This window comes from Mauremys reevesii, unplaced genomic scaffold, assembly GCF_016161935.1.
Source record: "Mauremys reevesii isolate NIE-2019 unplaced genomic scaffold, ASM1616193v1 Contig17, whole genome shotgun sequence".
Lineage (NCBI taxonomy): Eukaryota > Metazoa > Chordata > Testudines > Geoemydidae > Mauremys > Mauremys reevesii.
In genome coordinates, this window is record NW_024100793.1 from 765676 (window position 1) to 783747 (window position 18072).

Consider the following 18072-nt stretch of genomic DNA (forward strand, 5'->3'; position numbering starts at 1 on the left):
AAGAATATAAAATCAATATTTGTAATACAGTTCAATAAGGTTTCATCAGGCTTTTTGATCAACCAAATTAAAAAGCAGAGGGAAACCAACCAACCACACTCAAGGGTCACTGTGCATTCTCCAAGGCAGTTTCTTCTCTTTCTTTGTTTGGTGCTTTTATTTATATAAATTCAACCAGGAGCAGATTTTCAGGTAAAACCAATACTGGAAAGTGTGGTAAACTGAGAGAGGGACCAAACCAAAATTCAAAGTGATGTTGAGAGAATGAGAAATTCTACACTGGAGCAAATGTAGCCATCTATTGAACTGCTTACATGTATGGGTCCAGATATTGAAATGTATTTAGGTTCCTAAAAGCTACTGATTTCAGTGTGAGTTAGGAGCCTAAATACCTTTGAGGATCTTGTCCATGTAATTACAGCACATACCTGGTCAGCAGCAGATTGTGAGGTATGCTACAGTCACACTGATGTCATAATAGTGCTTGCATAATCTGAACTGGCTATCCTGGCCATGACAGACTGAGAGGCCAACTGCCTACCAGGACAGGAGCTCTTTGGAGAAAGGACTGGAGGAAGTGGTGAAAAAAGACTAAAACATGAATAATCTTGTGAGTGAACAGGAGGTAACTGAGAGAGGTAAGGGTCAGCATTGTATTTTCTAGATCCAGTCTATTCACACACACATTCAGAAAGCCTAGGCATACAGATAGATTAGTTGTAATGTTCTCCATTTGTATGACCAGAACCTCAGCTGCTGTAAACCAGTGTTGCTCTGTTGTCTTCCTTGTAGCTGTGTTGATTTACACCGGTTGAGGACTTGGCCTACAGCCTCTGGACCTGGAAACTTTCCTGAGAATCTGAGTTTCTATTGAATGTTATGGGGGAGGTCTGACTAAGCAAAACTCTTAAAGCATGTGCTTAACTTTAGGTCTCTTTGTTGGCTTAGAGTTAAGCATGTGATTAGGATGCTGAATCAGGGTGTAGGTGCCTTAATATGGATTTAGGTGCTTAAGTTTAGGCACCCAGTTTTGAAAATTTGGGCCATAAATTATTATTCTGTATGCTATCAAACCTCATCCATTGATAGTAAAGAGGGAAAGGAAGATTATTTTACATGGGGATCTACTTGAAAGGAGCAAATTTTCTTCATTATGATTTCCTCCCAAACACACTGGGTCCTTCAGCACACAAACCTGGTCATCAGGCGGAAGGAAGAGGATTTACATGATTCCCAGGTCGTCTTCTCCTCACAGTGTTTGGGCACCTGCAGAATCTTTACTGGATAGGGAATTAAAGAAGCCAGCACCAATTCTACTATCAGTGGTAACCAGCCAAATCCTTTTATTAAATTTCAGGTGTTTATAATGAGGTTGTTTCCCTCCTGGCACACATGGATGACCAAGATAAGGACAGAATTGCCCTCAGGATTGCCTCTATAGCTAAGACCAAGCTGGCTAGTGTTGTGAGAGTTCTGCTGGAGAAACTGCAACAGGATAAGGTAGGGCAGTTTCATGAAATTAAATCTGCTTTCCATGTGTCCACACCAAATTCTGCCTGACTTCCTGGGGGAATGCATGGGGGTAATTCAGTATAGAACTTGGCCTGGTGCACCAGCAGCATAATCTGTATTCACCCTTCTATCCTCCATCATGCAAAATGCTGTTATTACAGATCAGGCTGATATAATGCTCTATAAAAAGAGCATTGTCCGTTTTCACACAGTGGAGTACATGGGTTGTATATAGTAAAAGTACACTATAGGACCTGCAGTAATCTCTTCCAATAATACTTTGCCCTTCTTTAGCATCTTCATCCAAAAATCTCAAAGCACTTACCTAACACTAGTGAATTAAGACTCACAGCACCCTTGTGAGAATGGTAAGCATGATCCCCATTTACAGATGATTTGTGTCACAGGGAATTCAGTTACTTGCTCAACACCACTTAGCAAGTTAGTAAAAGAATGTGAATAAAACCCAAGTGAACTGACTCCCTGCTCTTATTCCTAACCAACACTCATGTCATCATAAGAAAGATTATTGAGATTATAGCACTGAAGGGACCTTATCTATATATTTTCCGGGGAGGTGGATTCTGCAACAAAAAAATAAAAATGATGCGCACAGTATTTTAACATTTCTGCAAATATACAATATAATTGCACCAGTTCAAATTATTTATTTCAAAATCCCTGTCAGCAAGTATGTCTGTATTAATAGACAACAAAAAGGATTGAGGAAATCTTTTTTGACAAATAGATTCCTTACTATGCATATTAATACAGAACTCTGAGTAACAATTCACTTCAACTCACTACAGAGCCATATTTCTTGCACCCCTCATGGCTTGGTGGAGTCAGGGGTAATGGAGGAGCTGAGGGAGAGGGAGGTGAATTGCTGGGAAGGAGCCTGGGTGTGAACTTGGAGGGTTGCTGGGTATGGATGGGAAAGGTATGGAACAGTTTTTTTGGGAGGGGCGGGGAGGAATTGTTAGGGAGCTCTCCCCATGCAGACCCTGGCTGACTCCTAACCTCCCCATTCAGTAAGGCATCTGCCCCTGCCTCCATGTGTTCCTGCACCCTCATGGGTCCTTGCACCCCTTGTCCACATGTGTTCCTCCACCCCCACTCAGATACCCACTCCCCCCATCCCAATGTGGCTCTATGCCCCACCCAACCATTCCCTGTCCCTGTGTAGCTCTGCACCTCCTCCCCCATCACTATGTGGTTCTGAACCGCCCTCCCCTGTAACACTGGGTCTCCACTCCCATTCAGCCCCTGCCCCAGTCTGTCCTCCCCCACTAGCCCTTATGAGCAGAACCGAACTGCTTGTCTTGGCCTCCTAGTACTTTAATTATTTGAATTACTTGATTAATGATGAATCTCTTTTGGTTTTAAAGAATAAAATTATTGCCTAATCCAGAGCTACTTGTATTACATAGTGCTTATGTATTCATAAATTATCAGTGACAATTTTCAATTAAACAAATCCTCCTGACATTTAAAAATGAATGGAAGGAGCTTCTCCCCAGTGGAGCTGTGTGTTCTGATTGCAGTTTGCAGAAGCCTCCTTTTCAAGCAGCACCAATGGAATGTTTAGCCAATCGAGAGATCTGATTGGCTCTGAACATTCCAAAGGGCTTTATGACCTTGGCATGCAGGTCACCTAGATATAGAGACTCCCAGGAGACAGAGATGGTAAAGATCTATTGGATCATCCAGTCCATGTCCCTGCGAATGCAGAACCATTCCAAATGGCCATTTCCCACTGGTTTGGCCAAACTAATTTTAAAAGCCCCTAATGACTGAACTTCTGCTATTTTCCTAGGAAGACTATGTCATAACCTTATAGACCCGTCTCACAGGTGAGGCATTTTTCCTGTTATTAAAGTCTAAATTGTATGTCTTTTTTTAGTTTAATCCCATTACTCCTACTTTTACCTAAATGCAGTGATGAGCTGCCAAAATATTAACAACCGGTTCCCTCCTCCTCACCTCATGAGGGGGTCGTGCCCCCCCCTGGGGTCATGCCCCATCCAACCCCCCATGTTCCTTGACACCCCCCTGGGACCCCTGACCCATCCCTGTCCTCTGACTGCCCCTTGCAGCCCCATCCAATCTCTTCTCTTATTCTTGATGGCCGCCTGGGACCCATGCCCCATTCAACTACCCCTTCTCTCTGTCCCTGACTGCCCCTGCCACCTCATCCAACCCCTGCTCCTTCCTGACTGCCCCCCGGGACCCTTGTCCCCATTCAATCCCCCTGTTCTCTGCCCTCTGACCATCCTGACCCCCCCACAACACACCGAACACTGCCTGCCTGCCCCCTTACCACACTGCCTGGGTCCGGGTCCGCTCTGCCGGGACCTCGACCAGTGCCGTAGGGCCCGACTCCCCGGGCCGGAGCCGCTCGGCCGGCACCGCCGAGCCGGAGCCCCGGCCCGGCCAGGCCGAGCCGCCCGCCGCACCGGGCCGAGCCGCCGGCCGGGCCTGCCGGCCGGCAGGCCTCCCCGGCCGGGCGGGCACTGGGCCGGAGCCGGGCCAGACTTGCCGGGCCTGAGCCGCTGCCGGGCCGCAGCCGGCCCAGCCGCTGGCGGGCCGGAGCCGCGCCGCTGGGCCGCGGGCCGGCCGCCGGGCCGGGCCGAGCCGCTGGCACCGGCCGGGCCGGGCCCGACTCGGCCGGGCCGGGCGCCGCTGGGCCAGACTCCCGGGCCGGGCCGGGCCGGGCCCCACCGGCCGGGCCGGCTGCTGGGCCCCACTCCCGGCCGGGCCGCGGGCCCCACTCCGGGCCGGGCCGCGGGGCCCCACTCGGCCGGGCCGGGCCGCGGCCGCCGGGCGGGCCGCTGGGCCCCACTCCCGGGCCGGGCCGCGGGCCACTCCCGGCCGGGCCGCTCGGCTGGCACCGGGGCCGCGGGCTGGGACAGCTAGGCCGGGCGCTGGGGCTGCTCGGCCGGCGCCACTTGGCCAGCACCGCAGGGCCCGACTCCCCAGCCTGGGCCGGGCCGGAGCCGCTCGGCCAGCACCGGGGCCGGAGCCCTGGGGCCCGACTCCCCGGGCCGGGCCGGGCCGGAGCCGCTCGGCCGGCGCCGGGGCCGGAGCCGCGGGGCCCGACTCCCCGGGCCGGGGCTGCTCGGCCGGTACCGGGGCAGCCGGGGCCGCTCCGGCCGGAGCTGGGGAGGCCAGGGCCGCGGGGCCCGACTTCCCGGGCCGGAGCTGCGGGTCCCCAGCTGGGCCGGGTCCAAGCCGCTCTGCCAGGACCAGCCCCAACCGGTGGTGCTTGGCTGGGGCGCTCGGCCAGGGCCAGGGGGAGCCGGACTGGGCCATGCACACACCGTCCCCCCCCGCGCCCAGCTTACGTGCCTGCTGCATTTTTCAGGCTTCCCGCGAACATTTGATTCATGGGAAGCAGGGGAAGGGGAGGAGAAGGAGGGTGGAGCATTCAGGGGAGAGGGTGAGGTGAGTTGGGGCCGGGCCGGGTGGACAGCTGCCCTAGCCTTTGTTAAATTTAAAAGCTTTTTAGAACCGTTTGTCCTGGAACAACCGGTTCTAAAAAGGCTTCTAAATTTTACAACCGGTTCTCGGGAACCGGTGCGAACCAGATGGAGCTCATCACTGCCTAAAAAATTCCTCTTCCTCCTTGATGTTCACAGGCTACATATAGTTGTATGGTATTATCATGTCTCCCTCATAGTTCTCCTTTTGCCGCATCTGCCTTTGGCAGTTCTTTCATTCTGTCTTCAGAAGTAGAGGTCTGCTCAGGCCCAGTTTTGAAGCCCAACCTGAACTGGCCCCAAGCCCACTCACCTCACCTTGAGAGGGTTGAATCATTTTCCATCCTGGTCCCAACCCTTCCCCCCAAACCAGATATTGCCACTGCATCCTGCTCATGGAGCTGGCGCAGCGGCAACGATGTGCATCGATGGCTTCATCCTCTGACACTGCCCCCTGTTGTGCTGATCCCATGAGCTAAAGGAGGAGAGCCGACCTGACCTGAGCCCAAGAGCCAGTTGTTTTTTCATCCAACCTGACCCTGATGCCTGTAGTCAGGTCCCATAGGATTTGGGTCAGGTTGCAGGGCTCTATTCAGAAGTCAGTTCTGCCACCCCCCTGCATTCTTTTTTTGCTCTCCCATGAATTACTTCCAGTTTGTTGATCTCTCTGGGAATGTGGTGCTAGAAAATGCAATAATCCAGATGCAGTCACACCTTAGATGAACAGAGAGGAACTGTCATCTTCCTGCTTTGTGCCATGATCCCTGTGTGAAAAGACCGAACCCACATGGCTCTTTGTGGTAGCCGTCACCCCTTGCATATACATGTTGACTTGGTTTTTCACTGTCACCCCCAGGGCACTTGTTGCTTCCCACTTTTCTCCCTCCCATTATGTCAGTTACATCCTTTCCAGATGTGCTAGTTTGCAGTTTTCTGAAAGGAATCTTGTTCTCTGCTCAGGTTTTTAATTTCTCTGTGTCCCTCTTTATTTTTTTTCTGTCCCAGCTGATACTAAACTCCCCCATATTTAGTATCATCTGTGAATTTCTACACTGAAGGGCCTCATAAAAGACACCTTTAACTGTGCGACTGTCCATGTAGATCTAACTGCTGAGCTAATTTCCGCTAGGAGCTGTTGAGGACTTACTGCGGGAGTTGGGTATTTTGTAATTACACATTTACCAATTCTGTCTGGAGTGGCTAGAGCAAGGGCAAGGGGCTCCTTTTTATTGTTTGTTTTCAATAAATGAAACTCGAGAAGGGGGCAGTGAAGGAGGCTTCTTCTGGCTTTTTTCTCTGCAGGAAGATTAAAATATGTCAATTGTTCGGCTGCTTCTGAAGTGCTGCTAATATGGTGATTATGGAGGGCATGGCATGTTTTACACCAATTAAGTCAATGGAGTAGTTGTGTGAGCATGCTGGCTGAGGAGTCAGTGTGGCCTAGGGGATAGGACTCTGGATAATGACTCAGGAGATATGGATTCTCTTCCTGGCCACAGACCTGCTCTGTTATGATAAGACTTGGGCTAATCATTTCATGTTTGGATTGGAAGCTCTTTAGGGCAGGGGCTTATTTGTCAAATTACTGTGTGGTCATCAAGAAAAACTTTTCCGATTTTTATTTTCTCATTTCTGGTTAGTCCCCAGCAAAACAGAGTAGCCATTTACTATATCCTGGAGGGGTGTTACAGCAGGACACCGGGGCCTAGAGATAAGGCTAGTGAAAAACATTGTAAGCCTAGCCTCAGACCAGATGAGAGAGACTCAGGTAAGTTAGTTCTACTGAGCTACTAATCAAAGGATCCAAAGCTTTAACTAATTAAAACTCTCTTTTGGGGGTGGGTAAACTATATACTGAAATGAAAATGTATTCTTCTGTTAGAGGCCCACACCTTCCTCCAGACCAAAGCCCAGGTCCTAGACAGCACTTGTGCACATGCATAAGATGGGAAAACTCACATGTGAAAGTTACACATGTGCTTAAGTACTTTGTAGGATCAGGACCCGAGACACATGATCTCAGACACAGAGACAGGCCTGTGGTTTCTTAATGAGCACGTCTTTCCCAAAGTCTACTAGGGATTTCATTTTTGATACTGATGTTATGTGGGAGGCGCTCTGATACTATAGGGATAAGTGGCAGTATAAAGCTCTAAGACAGACAGACAGAATCTGAGCTATCTCCAAAAGCAGCAGCATTGGATTTAGAATCTAGTTTGGCAGCAGGAAAACCCATGGAAAAATCTCTCTCTTCTTCCAAAGGAAGTCAGCCTCCTTTTGGGGGACAGTTTATTCCAGGAAAGCTCTCTGAATATCTTGAAGCTGTCTGTGTCTCACTACCTCCTCAGGGCAGGGCAGGGCAAAATATCACGTGACTAAGGTGACCAGTCATCCACCCACAAGGAGCTAATAATGAATAGTCTAACTAAGCAGCTTGCAAGCAACTCGAAGGCTGAAAATTGTTTAGCCAAACGACTCAATGAATATTTATGACTAATGACTGTATCCGCAGAAAGTTGGGTGAGTTCATTCGGAACTTATGCACAGAAATAAGATCTTGACTCATATAAACAACTCTGGCTAGTGCAACCGGCTTCAGTTACTTCAGTCTTTCTCTTTTTTTTGGTTTTGTTTTGTTTTTTTTGTAGGAAGCAACAACTGAAGTAAAAGTGGCAGCTAGCAACACGTTAGTGACTCTGGCAAGCTGCTATTTTGATCATGTCATGTATGAGCTACACTGTCATCTGAAACCACCGAAGCTGCCTGAAGAGTTTATTTTAGTTACGCTGGCCAACCTGTCATCAGCCTATGGTATGGTAACTTCCATCTTTTGTTTCAAAGTTATCGTCTTTCATTTAAGGACAGGGGATTACTCTCTCTACCTAAAAATGTTGCAGCTAAACAGAGCTCTGCTTGAGTGTGTGCGTGCGTGTGTGGAGAGACAAAGGATTCACTGCTCTTGCTAGTTCTGGCTTCCAGATCATGAGCTGTCCAGACGGCAGTGGAAGCTCTAACTTCTGCCCCCAACTGAAGTTCCTTAAGGATGGGAATGAGTGGAAGATCAGGTCTAGTGGAGCTCTTCTCCACCCCACTTCCCATCCGGCCCCAGTGCTCTCTCCTTATGCTGGGAGTGAGTTGAGCATCGGGCACAGCTGTGCACTGGTGCAGGATTCCTCTCTTCAGGTGAATCCCCACTGGCTTTCAATGGCTCCTTTAAAGCCAGTCTGCTCTGCTTACGCAGCGCAAAATGACCCAGGAGCCCATAGTATCCTGCCCTCAGTGTTTCTAAGTGTGTTCTAAGAAGGCAGAGAGCAGCCGATTATCTATCTTCCTTCTCTTCTGCAGCACGTAAGTGTATCCCTTTGTGAGAGTGACCCTGAACACCATGTTCTCCATGCTGGAGTTCGTCAAGGACGGCAGGCTGAGACAAGCATTTTGCGGTGGTAAGTGCCAGCAGGTGCCCCAAATGGATATTTAGGGAGTCTTGGTACAGATTGGAGTGACTGACCAAGTTTGCAAACATGCCCTGAACTGTGCTCCTGCCCTGGATTGCACCAGGTGGTGCGTTCCTTGGCTCCCGCAGCACTCAGTGAAGTTGAGAGTGCTCTGTACTTTGCAGGAGGCACTGAGCATTTGTAAGTTCAAGCCCTTTATGACTCATGGATATAATTTAAAATAAACAGACACAAAGGCTGAAGCTGCCCATCTGCCGGCAGTCTCCTGGGGGAGGAGGTGAAGGGAACAGATTTCAATACTGTACATTTAAAAATCCCATTTCCCACTCCTTCACCCATTCTCTCCTCTTAGTTTCTTTATCATCATCTCCTTTCACCCTCTTTCTCTGTCTTCTCTTCCTCTCCACTTCTCTCTTCCTTTGCTTTTCAGGTGATGCTCAGTAAGGGGTTAATCCTGTGCCTTTGAGGTAAATGGGAATTTTGCCATCGACTTCATAGACAACAGGATTGGGCCCTAATTCTTCTTAGCAAGGACACTAGATACACCTACCTTTAGGCAAAGTGCTCCCACTACCTTCAAATCCCAGTAAAGCCAATGGCAGTTAGGGGCACTGAACATCTTTCAGACAAACTGTAACTCGAGATAAAATCATCCAGTGTTAGAGTTAAATAAACAATAACTGCAGAGGACACGAGTCGTTCAGAGGAGAGCTTGCTGAAATATTTTGATTTTTAATTATATTTTCCATAATTTTTCCCCAAAATTTGATGAAAAACAAATGTGAAAAAATGACAGTGACAATTATGATAAGGAAGTGTGCATCCAGTGTTTCTGAGTATCTAAACAGGTGGATGGATTTTTTATTTTTTAAAAATATAAATTATTTTTAATATTTTCAATTTTTAAAGAAAAAATCACCATCAGTAAATATTTTTAATTTAATTTAAACTGTTTTTTTCAAGCAGCTCTAATTAAGAGGTAACAAGGAAGGGAGAAAAAATTGTCTTCAGATGCTGGTAATTGAAAAAAGATTGAGAGATCTGCAAATTAAAAAGCCTTTTGAGAAACAAGACACGGAATGGGGGGAAGAGAAATAGCTCAAAATTGATGTTGGATTTCAGCGTCTAGTCCTGAACAGAGCAGTAGCTGCCATGGAATTGTAGTAAACTTTTGGCCTGGGTGTCTTCATGGATAAAGCAACTTCTCCTCGTTACTAATGTGTCCTTTTCACATTGCCTGTCTTCTCTCCGTCCATGCAGTTCTGGAACAATGGTCAAGGGCAGTACGTCTCTTTTGGCTAACTGGGAAAAGTGCTCATTCCCCAAAGTGGGCCAATTGCGACTCTGCAATCATTTTCTTCCCGTCTACACTCATGTGACCAGCAACTGGCTGACCTGTGAGGAGCCGGAGGTGAGAATTGCTGGTTCTCTAAACCTTTAGCAGAAATTGTAACGTTAAATTCTATGTGTCTGACACTCATTGTGATGATGGCATTTAGTGGTAGGTCCTTTTGGATGGAACAGAGTGTCATGTAAAACATCTAAAACCCAAACATTTATAATGTCACCACATCATGGAAATTCTGTCAGTACGCAGTGTACATGGATTCTAGTTTTATGCACCTAACGTGCAGATAAACATGGGATAGTGGCTTAAATTAATTCCTCCATTCAGCCCCAGTGGAGTTCCAGCAGGGATGAGTTGGCCTAGAATGCATACTAATCTGGGGAATATTTTACCTGGTATAGTTGTGAGGTGCATTAGGATATAATCCTGAAACCAACCCTACGAGTCCCGGTTCTTTACCAGGAAATATTGAGATAGGCCCATTCCTAGAGTGGAACAAGGGAAGTTGCAGGCATTGGAAGTAGAAAAGGTGTGCCCATTGGATGATACTGAATGAATTAGTAGGAACATAAATTCTGTGTCTCATCTATGCAGCTCAAGCAGGCTATCATCAAAGCCCTTGGTCCCATGATGAGCCTCCTGCTACACAAAGAGGAGTATCAAGATCAGATATTTGAACACCTCTCATGGCTCCTTGAGCAATATAATGAAAACACTGATGTTTTTCACGTCACCAAGGTGAGGTACCACTCCTTAAGGTAACTGTCTATGTGTGTGCATGTATGAACTGCACAAGGAATTTGCTGCCAGTGGGGTTTCCTGGTTGAGACAGTGACTTGTTAGAAAATAAATATCCACACGAGTTCTGGGTTTATACACATGGTGAGCCAGGCAAGAAGATTTGTAGGTAAATGCCTCTTATGAAAAGCATCCTCTGTTTCCTGGGAGGATGATAAGGAAATAAAAAACAAAACACCTGCCCCCCTCCCCAACAAGATCCTCCTCATGATTTCCCAGTACATCCTGTCAACTCTGCGTCTCTCTTTAGTTCATAAGCTCCTCAGAGCATGGTCTGCCATATGTTGTCTCTGGTCAGTACCAAGCCAATGGTCAATGGCTGAAAATTAATACTAAGGAGGCTTGAGGGTGATTGCTTTGGATTATGTAACTAGATGGATCTAAAAGCATTGCCTGTCTATTTCACCTCCCGTTCTATGCAGTGTTGTTGTAGCCATGTTGGTCCCAACAGCGCCAAGGTGGGTGAGATAATCTAATTAAAGATATTGTCTCACTCCCCTTCTCTCTCTATTTCATCTACCCTGAGTACCACATGAGCAAGAATTAACGGGCCATATTCTGTCTTCAGTGCGGCTACACTGTTGTAAATGAACTCACGAGACAGCTATAACTTCTTGGTAGTGATATTTACTCACCATCTCTGTTGGTTGAAGCTTTCTGGTACAGTATGTGGTCACTTTTGGGGTTGAAATACCCATGATTTGGAGGGAACCAACGCATGATGGACTTGTTTGATAGCATCAGAGCACTACAGAACTGCTTCAATATAGTAAAATCTGTAGATGGCATCAGAGACATTCTGGAAGCTTGAAGCAGCAAAGGAGAATTCGATTGTCACCTTTTTATCAATAACCTGGCAGAGGACATAAAAACATCTCTGATAAAGTTGGGAGATGAGATAAAAATTGGGAAGTGGTAAAAAATGGCGAGGACAGATTCACAGAGATCTAGATCACTTGGTAAACTGGGTGCAAACAAAGGTGCATTTAAATATGGCTGAATGTAAATGTGAGCATCTAGGCACAAAGAATTTAGGCCATACATACATGATGGGGGATGCTGTCCTGGGAAGCAGTGACTTGAAAAGATTGTTCATCATGATCACCACAATCAGCTGAACATGAGCTCATGCTGTGGCCAAAAAAGCTGAAAAGCATAAAAAGGGGAATCTCTAGGAGGAGTACAGTGGTTATTTTACCTCTAAATCTGGCACTTGTGTGACTACTGTTGGAATACGGTGTCCAGTTCTAGTGCCCACAACTCAAAAAGGGTGTTGATAAATTGGAGAGGAGATTGAGAGAAGAGCCACAGTGATTAATGGATTAGAAAACATGCCTTACAGTGGTAGAATCAAGGAACTCAATCTATTTAGTTTAACAAACAGAAAGTAAAAGGGTGTGTGATTGGGTTTAGCTACCCAACATTGGTTCAACACGGGATAATCATACTTTATGGGTTAAGGAGGCCATGGCCCCTCATCTCTGCTGGGCATGCTTCAGCTGGAACCAGGATATTAAAGAGAGCCACTCAGCTCAGTCTGGGATGGCTGCCGAAGAGAGCAGAGGTGCATTCAGGAGCAGTGCCAGGGTTTTTGGCACCCTAGGCGCAGGGCCGGCTCTACCCATTTTGCCGCCGGTCCCGAGCTCCGTGGACCTCCCGCAGGCGTTCCTGCGGAGGGTCCGTCCCACGGCTCCGGTGGACCTGCCGCAGGCATGCCTGCGGATGCTCCACGAGAGCCGCTGGACCAGCGGACCCTCCACAGGCACATCTGCAGGAGGTCCACCGGAACCACCTGCCGCCCTCCAGGCAAAATGCCGCCCCCCCCCCCAAATCCTGGCGCCCTAGGCGACTGCCTAGCTCGCCTAAATGGAAGCGCCGGCCCTGGGTGCATTGGAGGCTCCTGCAGAGAGACTGCCAGTGCTCCAGGATTCAGAGATCAGCCAGACTGTGGCTGCAACCGACCCCCAGCCGCCCAATGCCAGAGATGGAGGAGAGACCACAGAATTCCTGAGTGGAAAGTATCCTAGGTAGACTAAGCATTGATCCAGTTGAGGCACTGGGCTTTGACTTGGTGTGTTTTGGAAGGATCCCCGCTGATTTGGTGGCAGATACCCCTGCGGCAAGACAGGGCCCTGGCCTGGGACCTGTGGAATACGAGGACCCAGTGGAGAAGGGCTGGCCACTAGGCAACACTTCCTCCTGCAAAAGGTGGTTCTAATGACTCTGGCCACTAGGCCGCATTGCTCTGCTGCCAAGGGTGGTTCCATTGACTTTGGCCACTAGGCCGCACTGCTATACCTAGAAGGGGAGCCCTACAGACTCAGGCTGTTTGGCCGTGGAACCTCACTGAAGGGCTGCTGCGCTGATCCCAACCATTAGGCTATGCTGCCATAGGAGTCAGGACTGCGGTGGCTAAGGAGACTAGGCCAGCTGGGCCGCCCGAGATCTACTTCATTTCCTCCACAACCTGGTACCACCCTGACGGGGTGGACCTATCCTGTGACAGGTGACTTCATGACAGTCTATAATATCTTACATGAGGGAGTCATGTTTTATAACGGGCTCTTCAGTCTAGCAGAGAAAGGGGTAACTTGATCCAGTGGCTAGAAACTGAAGCAAGACACATTCAGACTGGAAATGTGGTGTCCATTTTTAATGGTGAGATAATTAACCATTACAACCATTTACCAAGGGCCGAGGCAGATTCTCCCTCACTGACAGTTTTTAAATAGAGATTGGGATGTTTTTCTAAAAGCTCTGCTCTGGGAATTATTCTGGGCAAGGTCTGTGGCCTGTGTTATACCGGAGGTCAGACTAGATGATGGCAATAATCCGCTTCGGCCTTGGAATCCATGAATCCCTGAATCTGCTTCAGTCACTACATATTGCTCCTGTGTGTGCCACCATCTGACTTTCACCCTCTGTTGCAGAGTCTGAGCCAGCTCTTGGAGGTCTCTGGTGAATATAAGATCCCTCTCCCTGACGGGAAGTTTCAAGCCATCTGCAGTGCTCTGCACAACCAGGTGAGGGGTGGTTTTGCTTGGATCCCTTGAGCTTAGGCACAGCAGATCTGAAGCATATTAACAATCCAAATCTATGAAATGATAGTGCAGAGCCTGGGGACTGCCTCATGCCTTACTGATTTCTGCAGGCTCAAGAGTAAGCAGGTAGTGGTCTCACTTTCTTGGCTAATATCCAGCTCACTTTGTAAAGCAATTTTACCATAAGTCGCTTATCAGGGGAGTCAGAGTTGTACAGTAAACACTGTGGCTGTGTCTTGATTCGATGAGCTCTGCCGCTCAAAACATTCTAGCTTCTCTCATCTAATGTATTGACATTGTGTTTGATTCTTGCTGTGCATTCAGTACCATCCACCTGGGGTTCAGACCTCTAGTTGGACAAGTAGGAAGTGGAAGCTTAGAAATTAATTGAACATTTTCTTTCAATTGCTTCTGATTAGTTTTTCTTTGACCATTTCCCTTCTTCCCACAGATCTGTTCTCAAGCTAAGCCAGCATGGAAAATCACACAGAGCTGGTCCATTGTGTAGTTCAACTAGGTAAGGGGAAGAAACTCTGAGTTACATAGTAGTTTCCTTGTAACTTCCTTACCTTTGTAAGGTATGGTAACAATAAGAGTTCTGTCATCAGCGAGGACGTGATTTCTTGCCTTGCAGCCCGCTCTTCTCCTGATGATCTGATAGCCTTTCTGCACTCGCAGCTGGAGATTGAGAATGAGGCTGTTCGTGTGGCATCTCTGAATCTGCTCAGAGCTATTGTTGGTGCTGACTGTGGTAACACAGGAGCAACTGTGCCAGTTGCCCTCTTGGCCGACATGCTGAGGGTTGAGTTGGGGACGCCCAGGCAGGGCCGGCTTTAGGAAGTGCGGGCCTGATTTGTGGGGCTTGTACTCACCGGGCGGTGCCCTGAGACTTCGGCTGCACTTCGCGGCGGGTCCTTCACTGCTCTGAGTTCGGTGGAACTTCAGCAGCGGGTCCTTCACGTGCGCCAAGACCCGGAGCGACTGAAGGACCCGCCACTGAAGTGCCGCCGAAGACCCATAGCGCTGCCGGGTGAGTAAAAATTTAAAAGGTCACTGGGCGTGGGGTCCAGTTATGTGCAGGGCCCTGTCAGGCACGGGGCCCAATTCAGGAGAATCAGGGGAATCGGCCTAAAGCCAGCCCTGATCCAGAGCTAAAAGCATGAGCTACTATAGATTGAGCTAAAGAACCAAGGCTCTGTAGGCCCGGCAGGGCTGTAACAGACTCATCACCTCTGCAAATGGGGCACAGAATCTCTATAACACACAGTCACCAGTGGTCTGGATATCCACTAAGGCAAAATGCTGCCCTAAGTTACCCCCCTATGGCCACACAGAAATCAACAGGTTCAACTAAGAGCTGAATGTAGCCCAAGGTATTTTTCAACTTCAGATACAGAAGTTGACTTGGGGCTAATGCACATTAACGATAATCAAAAATAAAATAATACCCCTGACTCGATAATCGTCAGTATTAGACACTGTAGACTAGATTCTGAGTTCTGTTAGACTGTGTTAAACACAGATTGACCTCAGTCTATCTAATTCTTTTATACTATTTCCATCATGGCAGCATGATGGCACTATTTATAGAACTGGAATTACTTTCGATTTACACTAGTGTAACTCAGACCAGAGTCTGGTCCTATGTTTTCCCCATTGATTCTGTGTATGAGAGAAGCTTGGTATTACTCTTAAATAGGGCCTTTTGAAATCCGGGATTCATTCCAATGTGGAAAGTGAGTGTGTGGAACAAAGAAGTACTGTACACCTCTCCTTATCTTTCAGTGCCCGAGACAAGACCGAAAAAGTGTCTGATTGTGAAGGCAGTGAAATCCACTTTCAGTGATCAGAATGCTACGGTAAGATTGTGTGTGGAGCAGTGAAATATTTCAATTTTTTTTTCAATGATATGGGATGAATGGACATCTGGGTGGAGCTTTCATTCAGATCCAGAGGAGAGACTGCAGACTAGAGAAGGCATGTCATTATCCTGACTGTGTTAAATGGATCCATGTTTATAAGCCAAGGAGATCAAATCAAAAGCATAAGGACTCTCATATCCTATCTCCTATTTCAGTCAGAAGGGATAACAATAACTCATGTGTGTCATCTCTGCCCTTGCAGGTGAGGAAGGCAGTTCTTCATTTCATCCAGAGGCTGCTCAGCTTACAAAGTGTGGAGAACTGTGCAGCTTGGGATATGGTAGCACATGTTTTCACGGAGTTCAGCGTGTCCACCAGCAAACTAGTAAGGAGACTTCTTAACACTTAAGACTCGGTCCTACCATTCTTGCATGCTGACTGCTCCCCTTGCCTTCAGTGGGAGTTTTGACTCAAGGACAACTGGACTGAAGGATTAGAGCCAGAATCTGATCAGTTATATTGGTGTAAAGTCAAGGTAACTCCACTGACTTTAGTGGCGCTACTCTGGATTTATACTAGTGTAACAGATCAGACTCTCACACTGGGTATTTACATCTAACAGAGTCATCTAGGTTCCTCAACCCTCTGATGAGTCATTGAAAATTCTGAAAACACCATTTTTCAGTGAAATGTTCTTGTACAAGAAAGCACATCTCTTTGTTTTCAATAGACTCTCCAGAGAACATAATGGTGCCCAATTCGGTGGCTGTTGAAGCAAACATAAACTATCAGCAAAATACCGAGGTTATGCAGGTTGCATCCCAGACTGTCAAGAGCCTGGAAAAGCTTGCTGCATATTTCCCTCACTACATGCTCTAATCTACATGTACTAGTTTAAAAATGTCTTCAATCCGTATTTCTATCCATGGACACAGCCAGGGGCTCCAGACACTTTGTGCTCCATGATTGGATCCATGATCTGTATTAACATAAACAGTTCAACTTTACAGTAAGTTGTTGAAGATCTTAGCTCTGCCTGGCCCCTTTTCTTCAAAGTTGGAGCTTGTGGCAATACTCTCCAAGGGCCTTTTTTCCACACACACACGCACACACACCCCCATCTTAAGGAAGGCTGCTTTTTCTCCTCGAGCCAGTTTTGCTCTCCTTTACACTGAAATCAGTAGAGTCAATCAATATTTAGTCCAGTGTAAGTAAGAGCAGAATTAGGCCCGTTGATAGAATCACACTCACTACACCCAGAATGACCAAGCTGGTTGGGGCATCAGAACAAACAGAGTGGATCCCCCTGGTTCTGCATATTGATTTCCACTGGGCAGAGTCTGAATGTTTTTCCTCAGAGATAAAAAGATGAAACAGTTTTTCAAATTTAAAGAAAATTAACCCTGTTGGGGAAACTCTTGTGTTCAGAGAATCATTCCCTTCACTTTAGGGTTTTCCTAAGCCTGGGATCTGACCCACCAGTTAAGAGTTTCCATTATTCTCTTCCCTTCAGATGTTTGTGCACTTCCAGTGCAATATAAAAGCAGGCATAGGTCAATGTTCATGATGGCTTTGTAAGAGAAGGACACTGATTCTCTAGCCAGTGTCTTGCTACTAGCTAATAAGTTCTATAGAGCTGTCTCACAGCAGGGTACAACACTTCTCACCCAGGCTATTCCGGAAGAAAACACGATCCAAACCCTGTGCACTGACATCCTGCAATGTCTGGACACCTCGGTCACTGGAATGACCCAAGTAAGTGACCTGTTGCTACTGCTTCTGAAATAGGGACGTTCTTCCTTATCTTCCTTGTACCTCCCCACAAGGAAGCTTTTTGCACAGTCAGCATAATGGAGGAACAGCATGTCAGATTCATGTCAGGATGTGACCCTTCATCATGGAGTAAGTGGTTCACATTAGAGAAAAGATAGAAAGCAACTGAACTGGAAGGAATCATGTTGCAGAGATCTTCTCTTCATTCTTTCCACTGTCTGAGTGCAACTGCCCCTTAGGTCCCCCAGGGGGCTAAGCTACAAGCTACATGAGAGGGAGGGATTCCGACAGCAGGATATTGGAGGTGGGGGGATGGAAATAGCTGCGCACTGAACAGTCTCGCTCTTCTCTGCAGGTGTTATGGCCAAGGCTTCTCGAATATGTGGTGCCAGTTCAGTACACTGGTACTTTGAAGACTCTCTGCAGATGCCTTAGGGAGCTGGCTGAGAAAAAGCAGCAGGAAGGAGAAGAAGCTGCTTGCCTTGACTACGGTGGACCAGGTTTATAACAGAAACTCTTTCATTTATTCTCTCCAGGCACACTACGCAATGAACAGGTTCAGTCTGCTCCAGTTCTCTCATCTGCAATGAGAAGGCTAAAATGAGGGATGGTCTTGTGATTACAACATGGCCATGGGATGGAGCTAGGAAATGTGGGTTCTGTTCCTAGCTTGCCACCAAAATTCTGATGTGACCTTGGGGAAATAACCTGATCTTACACTCTCTGCTTCCCACTTGTGAAATGAAGGAGTAATTAATGGCAATCTCCTAGAGGTGCTGTGAGATGGAATTCATTCATGGCTGT

The 18072-nt window shown here is 47.5% G+C and overlaps 3 long non-coding RNA genes across 4 annotated transcripts; all 3 read left to right on the forward strand.

Annotated features, from left to right (window-relative positions):
* The first annotated feature begins 500 nt into the window (after positions 1–500).
* LOC120393252 lies at positions 501–6674 on the forward strand. Its single transcript, XR_005591968.1, has 3 exons — positions 501–638; positions 1358–1500; positions 6639–6674. It is a non-coding gene; the product is annotated as an uncharacterized LOC120393252 (long non-coding RNA).
* Positions 6675–6691: 17 nt separating this feature from the next.
* LOC120393253 lies at positions 6692–9727 on the forward strand. 2 transcript variants are annotated; one of them, XR_005591970.1, is made up of 4 exons: positions 6692–6759; positions 7640–7802; positions 8337–8339; positions 9707–9727. It is a non-coding gene; the product is annotated as an uncharacterized LOC120393253 (long non-coding RNA). The 2 variants fall into 2 exon arrangements; XR_005591969.1 differs by lacking the exon at positions 9707–9727 and having other exon boundaries at positions 8337–8355.
* An 11-nt stretch (positions 9728–9738) lies between these two features.
* On the forward strand, positions 9739–13582 carry LOC120393250. Its single transcript, XR_005591967.1, has 3 exons — positions 9739–9857; positions 10389–10532; positions 13523–13582. It is a non-coding gene; the product is annotated as an uncharacterized LOC120393250 (long non-coding RNA).
* Positions 13583–18072: the final 4490 nt, after the last annotated feature.